Genomic DNA, 8,252 nt, shown 5'->3' with positions numbered 1-8,252 from the left:
CTAGGACATTGATCAAAAGAAATCTTGCAACTAACAGGGAATGGAGTACTAACTAGGTTAGAATTCTACATGTTGAAGCAACATAGAACTCTTTCAACGTAACCATTCTAAGTTATCCAGACTTTCTTGTTCTTCATGTCTCTAAATATGGTCATCCCAAAGATCTGATTAATGGCACCCAAATCTTTCATATCAAATTTTCTAGTCAAAAGAGATTCTAATGTTGCAATAGTATTTCTACTAGTACCTGCAACCAGCATATTATCCACAGATAATAATAAGATAATAAAGCCACCATCACCATCGCTACGAACATAGGCGCAATGGTCTACCTCACATCTCTGAAATTCAAGGCTCACAATGAAAGAATCAAACCACTTATACCAACACCTTGGCGCTTGCTTTAAACCGTAAAGCGATATGTTCAGCCAACAAAGTAGATTCTTCTTATTTTCTTTAATAAAGGCTTCAGGTTGAGTCATAGAAATTTCTCCATTAAAAATTACATATCAGCTAATCACTAACTTGTGGGCAGTAGGGTCCCACTGTGGAAGATGACGTCTCCCATTGGGAGATGTCTCTGCCTGTCCTTGTTTCTTTGTCTCTTGCGTACGTCCGTACACACGTATAGGTACGGTGAAGCCTGGTTGGATAGGTTTGGTTCTATATTATCTCACATGGTATGGTTCATATAAGGAGGAACATAGGTAAATATAGGTACGATGTTCTATTGTATTTATCTTCTGGGGTATTCCTTAGTGTGAGATTCCTTGTACGGGTGAGAGAGAGATAAGCCTTGTATTTCTATTTCTCTTGTTTATAGTAAAGAAAAAAGCTCTATATTACATCCCCGTGGAGTAGGCATATTGTCAAACCACGTAAATCCATATGCCTCTTGTCTCTTGTTTTTGTTTAGCCCTTTTCTTTTGCATTTTAGTCTCACCTACACCGATCACGTGCGGACGTTTTTCCACAATAATGTGCACATGCACATGTCAATGTGCCACCATCCATATTAAGCTCCCCACATTTGCCACAATCTATCATTTTTCCTTGTTACAAAGAGCTTTACAAACAAATAATAGAACAACTAATCATGGTGGCATGTCTGCAAACAACTAGTGCCGACAATATGTCCACGGAAGTTGTTGTGCCACAAACTTAGCCTCAATCCGAGAACAACCTCTGTGATTCATGGCCAAGGTGAATGGCAAATAAATTAAACTTAGCATCTGCATAGCATATTTGAATCATTAACATTATTATCCATCTATAGACTAAATATAATATGCATTGTAGATGAACATGGGCACAATTTGTTGTTTTGACACACTTTGAATGCCATTACAAATTGTATCTACTTCATACAATGGTTATCTTACGATTCACCAGACAATAGAAGTTCTATATCATCATCCTCATCATCAACAACAACAACATCATCTAAGCCTTATGCCAACTAATTGGAGTTAGCTCTACTAAACCTATCCAGCCATTCCACTATGGAAGTTCTATATGATTTATCCATCAACATCATCTAAGCTGTATGCCAACTAATTGGAGTCAGCCATGCTAAACTTGTTCAGTCATTCCACTATGGAAGTTCTATATGATTTATCCAATCAACTGATGTTACCGACTCAATTTAATGAGCACAGAGTACATGTGCAAAATGTCCAAGGGGCATTTTTGTCCTTCAATGAGGCTAGTGGCAAGTTTAAAAATATCAATATCAGTGGTCTGATCAGTGAGCCCAAAATCCAATGTATATTGGTTGCATCTGTGCCTATGTCAGCTGAACCAATGTCATTTTTCGCATATAAAAAAACAGACCAATAAAACTGAAAATGACTCATTTTTATATTTATTTTGTTCTCAGTATTTTTTTTATTTTTTTTTATGCATGTACGACAGTGTAATGGCTGCCATCTCTATCTGTTCAGTCTTGAATGCTTACTTCTGACTTTTTCAGTGACCCCATGTACTCTATTTTAGAGTTTTGAGGCATTCGATAGTTTTCAAATTACATGAATCACATGCATTTGTGTGCAAAAGTGAGGAACACAATATTAATGTATAGTACAAGTCGGGGATAAGAGTCCAACAACAGAAGGGCTATTCTTAAGCAAGCTAAAAGATTTGCTACATTATTTCCTTGCCTCTCAACAAACATGATGAAAGGAAATATTGCAAGAATTTAGTTTTAGATTTAGAGTTTTAAGGGTTGTAGTATATTTTAAAGCCATTAAAACAAAATGAGTATTTTGGCATGTGTGGGGTATAACCGAAGATGAATAACGGCTCATTTGGCATATTGACACATAGGGCACATGTGAGGCATTTGAAGACGGATGGTGACATATTTAGGCAAAACCCTTGCAAAACACACTTTCCTTCCATTGGAAGAAAATGCCTTTCGTACAGGCAAAGATGAGAAAATAAATTGGGCCATTTTCCAACAAAGATACAAAGTGGGAAATAGTGTTTCCCACGAATTCCCACAAAGACAGGCTTGACAATCAACAAAATTGACTTTCGTGTTCCTTTCCTTTCCATGAATCCAAACAGGCCCTTATATGATTGCTTTTCCCTTCAAATACTCCTAAAACATCTTTTGCCACTTTCTTAATGCGCTTGGCCATCTCATTCCACATAACATTTACTTCTTCCTCAACATTCCACTTTCTTTTTTCGATAAATTTATTTCGGAATAACATTGTTTTCTCTCCTTTTGAATTCAACCACCTAGTTTTTTAACACCTATTAATTTCACTCCCCTTCTTTCATCTCTTAATGTAAATATCCATAATCCTTAACCTTTGTTGTGAATCAAACTCTCTCCCAGTTGCAATCTTTACATACTGATTGTTTGGTTTTTCCTACGGAAAAAGAAATCTATTTGGTTTGTATATGATCCACTTTTGAAAGTTATTAAATGTCCATCTCTCTTTTAAGCGTGTGTTTGCTAGAGCTGGGTTATATGCCACTGGGAAATCAAGATAGCATCTCCTCAAAACCATATCCTCTATCTATATATGCTCGCATATGCTCTCAAGTCAGTTAATCAAGATTTGAAGAAAACGCCCACATCTCACGTGTGCAAGCTCCACACTTGTGCACAAGAAAAGGCCCACCCTTTTTTTTTTGCTCATCTATAATTTCCTTTTATATCATATCTCCATATTAGGAAATAAGTAATCTTAGATTTTTCTCATTTCCTTTTTTAGCCTATCTTAAATTTCCTTTGTCTTTTATATCTTTATATTAGGTAATAAGTAATCTTATATTTTTCTTATTTAACCGTTTGCTTAATTAAAATATTTTCTTATTTTTAGATATTAAGGCTTAGGCCTATGGAGTAAGATAGTTGAATAATAATCTCTTTGAAAGATTCTCTTGATTCTCTATGGTAGTTGTCGAAGGGGGAGAAGTGATCTCTAGTTTGAGACTAGAGGATTGTTGAGTTTGCTCATAGTCTTGCATTCTTTTTTCTTTTATGGTTTGAACTTAAATCTAGTACATTGAATCTTTTTGCAATTAGTTTCTTCCTTGATCTAGTTACATCAAGAAGTGATCTCTAGTACAAGACTGGAGGATTGTTGAGCTTACATTGAATCTTCGTGGTCATATGGATGCCTATAAATTCAGCTACCTGTAAATTAAATGCAGGCAAATGATTTACAGGCAGTGTTTGGATGCTCAAAAATGTCTGTAAATCATTTACAGCTTTTAGCTGCAAATGAAATTCCTCTGAAAAGCTGTGATTTTATTTACCTGTAAATCATTTACAGCCTAATAGCTATAATTTTGAACTTTTAGCTACAAATGAAATCCCTCTAAACAATTTATAGGCTATCCAAACGAAGACAACTATTTACCCGTAAACAGATTACATCTTAAAGCCAAACAGGACAGGCTGTAAATGATTTACACCTGCAAATCATTTACCGCTTACAAAATTTACAGGCATCCAAACACGCCCTTATTGCAATTAGTTACTTCCTCGATCTAGTTGCATTACCCTTGCATCTGACAATCACATGCAGCGCTTTTTTGTTGGGCCACGTCAGGAGTTACAGTAATCCCCGGTACTTTGCATCCATCCTATCATGTCATTTCCCTCCAAATCAGGACATGAAAAAATAAATCAAGAAACCGAATTCTGGAATCAGAATCCAGAATCCGAGACAGAAAGAGAAAAAGAGGGATGATTCCCGGGTGCAAACCAAACCCTAGATTACAATTTCAGATGTAGAGATAAACCCAGAGATACGAGCTGGAAACCCTAGAGTTGGAATCGGAGCTTACTTGGTTTCTCGGGCTTGCCATCAGTCCATTTGGAGACAGCAAAATGGACTTTTTCACGGGAAATGGATTCGGATTTATATGGTTCTTTGAGGCAGCTACGGACGAGAGAGGCGCAGATGTTTGAGTAGGTTATGTATGTCATGCCTGCTGCTCTCCAGAAGGGAACGGCCGCGCTCGATCCTGCTGCTGATGCCATAATTCTTCCGTCTTCTTCGTCTTCGATGCCAGCCCAGAATACTCCATATAGGTAAAGGGAAGCTGTTTGATACTCTGGCGGAGTATGACAGCTGATACACAGGCACACCGCAGATCGTATGAGTGGCGTTGATCAATTAAAATCTAGGGCTATCAACGGCTTAAAATTCCGAGAGAAGCAAACCTAGACGGGCCCGTTGATAGCCCTACTACTCATATATCGAAGGCCGATTGCTTTGTGGGGCCCACCATAATGCATGTTTTTTTTTTTTTTTTTTTTTTTTTTCTGTTTTTTTTTTATAATATATACACACGCGCGCACACACGCTGTGGCATTACACCACCGGTGGGTACTCGAACCCTTGACCCGTGTTGAAACTCCCGGGAGCCTACCACCCAGGTAAGCGTAAGGACCCACCATAATGCATGTATTTTATCACATTATTCATTCATTTTGGATCATTATTTTAGGGCATGATATGAAAATGAGGTAGATTCAAATATCCAGTGGACCACACCACATGAAAAGAGTGATGATTGAATGCATACAATTAAAAACTTTTTAGGCCCATTTTAATGTTTGTTTACTATTAAATCTGTTAATTAGGTCATATAGGCCCGATGATGGAAAAATGCTTAATCCAAAACTTATGCAGACCTCAAAAAGTTTTAGATGATGTGTGATCAATCATCACTATTTCTCGTGTTGTTGTTCGCCTAAAATTTTGTGGGCCCTGCCACAGTGTGTGTTTTATCTACACTGTTGCCTATTCATTTTTCCTGCTCATTTGAAGGCATGAGCCTAAAAATAAGGCTTATCTAAATCTTGACAAACCACACTATAAGACACAATGGCGATTGGACGCTAACCATTGGAATTTTCATTAAAAACCTTATTTTGGCCACAGAAGTTTAAATCAAGCTTATCTTTTTCCCTCTGCTTACATAGGTGGACCCAATTAATAAGCTGGATGAAAATAAACATTACAATGGACTTTGGATATTTTTAACTGATTTGCTTTGGTGTTATTCTTCCGAGATTTGGATCTGCTTCATTTTTGGGCTCATGTACTAAAATGATGAAAAATAAATTAACAACATGGTGGTGGGTCCAAAGAGCACCATTCAGTAACTATGTTGCTGGTGGTGCAGTATACAGTCTGCAATGGAGCGGAAATCATCCACACCTTACAAACCTATAGTAATAACCATTCATTCCTATTTTTTAAGACTCACTGTCATTCAGTAATCTAAGCACCAACGAAAAAAATATTTTAGATACTGGAGAAAGAAACGATGCTCTTCAACATACAATGCTTAATGCATATTCACTGAAAATTTATACAAGTGCAATACAAAAAAATCAAATTAGACCGACTACATTGTGGAACCTACTGACAAAGTTATATTTGTAAAATAAAATTGGTTGAACAATCGGAACCTCAATTTTTATTATCTCACTGTCTAATAAATATCAAGAATTCTGATATTAAGATAGTCAAATAATTTTAATTTATAATTCATTACACATCCAAATAATAGCCCATATTTTGAACAGTTCAATTTGAATTTCATATATGCAATGTAATTTACATGTGGTTGTTACAGTTAATCCGCTTTCATCCATGGAACCTCTTCGTCATCTCTTAACGAGAGAATGCAGCTGACCCCAACTAAGAACGTGCATATGCAGTTATACCAAAAAAAGGTGGAAAAAGGAGTGCAAGATCGGAGTTTTCCATTACTCAGCTACACTGTTTACATCTTCTAGCCTAAAAATAACCCATTTCACACCTCAGGTGGGTCTCATCATATAAGATAGATGGATGGCCATAAAGACTTATGCTAAAAATCAGCTTGCTTTGTACAATGTGGCCTACCCGAGGAGCACATCTGCATGATTTCTTAGGCTGAAAACGCAACCGTTGTTTTGAACCTGATGAAAAGCTCAGATCTTGAACACATGTTTCACAATGGCACATGTTCCTGCACACATACCTACATAGCTCCTCCCCGCTTGAAATTAGCAAACTCTTCTCACACGAGGCCATCAAATGAACGGGAGTGAACCACTCGGCACAGGGATATGCTCGGGGCTGTGTGTGGCATAGAAATGTCCTTAACAAATTTGCTTCATCTATTCTATTTTGAAAAATCACAATACCATAGGATTCTAAAAACCAAGAAAGTTTTGTATTGGGATGGTATTTGTTCCTGCAATTCATCATGGTAGTAATAAATTTATGAGGCGTTTGGAAGGCATATAAATATTATGGTAAGCTCATAAATGTTTTAATGGTGGACATTGTTGTTCTCATTTTTTATAATCCTATTACATGGTGGTCATTGAAAACAGAAAAAAATAATATAAAAAAAAAAAAGTGAATTTGTCACAAAAATGTCCATAAACCGAGCACATCCTTGAGGGGAGATATCTCTACGCTGTCTATGCCGGTGTCACAAGCAATCAGCTCTCCAGGCTGGAACAGCTAAATACAGTCTCCATGCGACTTGATGTGAGGCCCACTATGATATATGTGTTTTATATTGTTTATCCCTTTTCTAATTCATTTTAGGACATAAGCTTGAAATAAAGCAAATTAAAAGCTTAAGTAGGTTACACATGAAACGGTGTTAATCGAACCCCCGCCGTAAAAAACTTCTCAAGGCAACCAAGGTTTCAGGATCAAGTTGATATTTGCGTTTTCCATGTGACCTCATGATGGCACATAAACATTACAGCAGGCCTGAGAAGGCTTCAACCGTGGGTGTCAGGCATATAAAACTCGGGCTAAACCATTGAACTCATCAAACTGTTGGTTTCTGACGATCATGGCCGTCTAACTTCACTTTTCTCTGCGCACATGAGCGGCTTGATCTATTTGTTTCACATCAGGCCCAAGGCACTCTCAGCGGCAGCTTGACCGGTTCATGGCACATGCACACCGAACTGGCACGCGTGCCGCCAATAGCTTTCCACGTCCCGAGGTTGGCTAATTGCATTCGCGTGCAGTAGCTATTCCCATCCGCAGGCAGGCATACGTGCCAACATGGACCACGAGTGTTAGATCTGACCATTCCATCGGATGGGTTACACTGTCCACATCTTCTGCCCAAAAAATCAGGCCATTTCACAGCTCACGCCCCACGACCAACAAAACCAATGGATGGCTAAGAAACGTTCTTTAAACGGTCAGTTCACTCTTGTAAATTGCGACTCACCTAAGAGTGAAACCACCTGATTTTTTAGGCAAAAGATCTAAGCATCATCAACAACCATAAGGAAAGCTCGGATATCTCACACGTATCTAATACCGTACTGCGTGTTGATGCAAAGGCCTCACACGGGTGTGGTTAGCAAACATGAGGATAGGGATTCTCGTGTATTATTTTATTACGAGCTTTGCTGAGCGCGGACACGCGGGTCCAATAAAGTTCGCGTACACGCCACACAAACGTGTGAGATCTAATCCATCCATCAGGCTGGTCCGATCTTTGACATGTTTTCAGAGAAATAAAATCTGGTCCATTCAGCATGTGGGCTCCAATATTAGGAACAGGTTGAAGGGTTGAAAAACTTCAGCCAAGTTTTTCAGAGCCGTACATCTGTTTTGAAATTTGTGGCCCTCATGGTAAACGGATTAATCTGATTAATGGTTTTAAGTATCGATAAACTGTTCTGATGGATGGATTGGATCATGTAGCTATGGTGCCATGCTGGCACACGTGTGGCGTGTAAACGAGCTTTA

The sequence above is a fragment of the Magnolia sinica genome, chromosome 13 (genome assembly GCF_029962835.1).
Source record: "Magnolia sinica isolate HGM2019 chromosome 13, MsV1, whole genome shotgun sequence".
Lineage (NCBI taxonomy): Eukaryota > Viridiplantae > Streptophyta > Magnoliopsida > Magnoliales > Magnoliaceae > Magnolia > Magnolia sinica.
The sequence above is the reverse complement of the archived record's forward strand: the minus strand, read 5'-3'. Positions refer to the sequence as shown.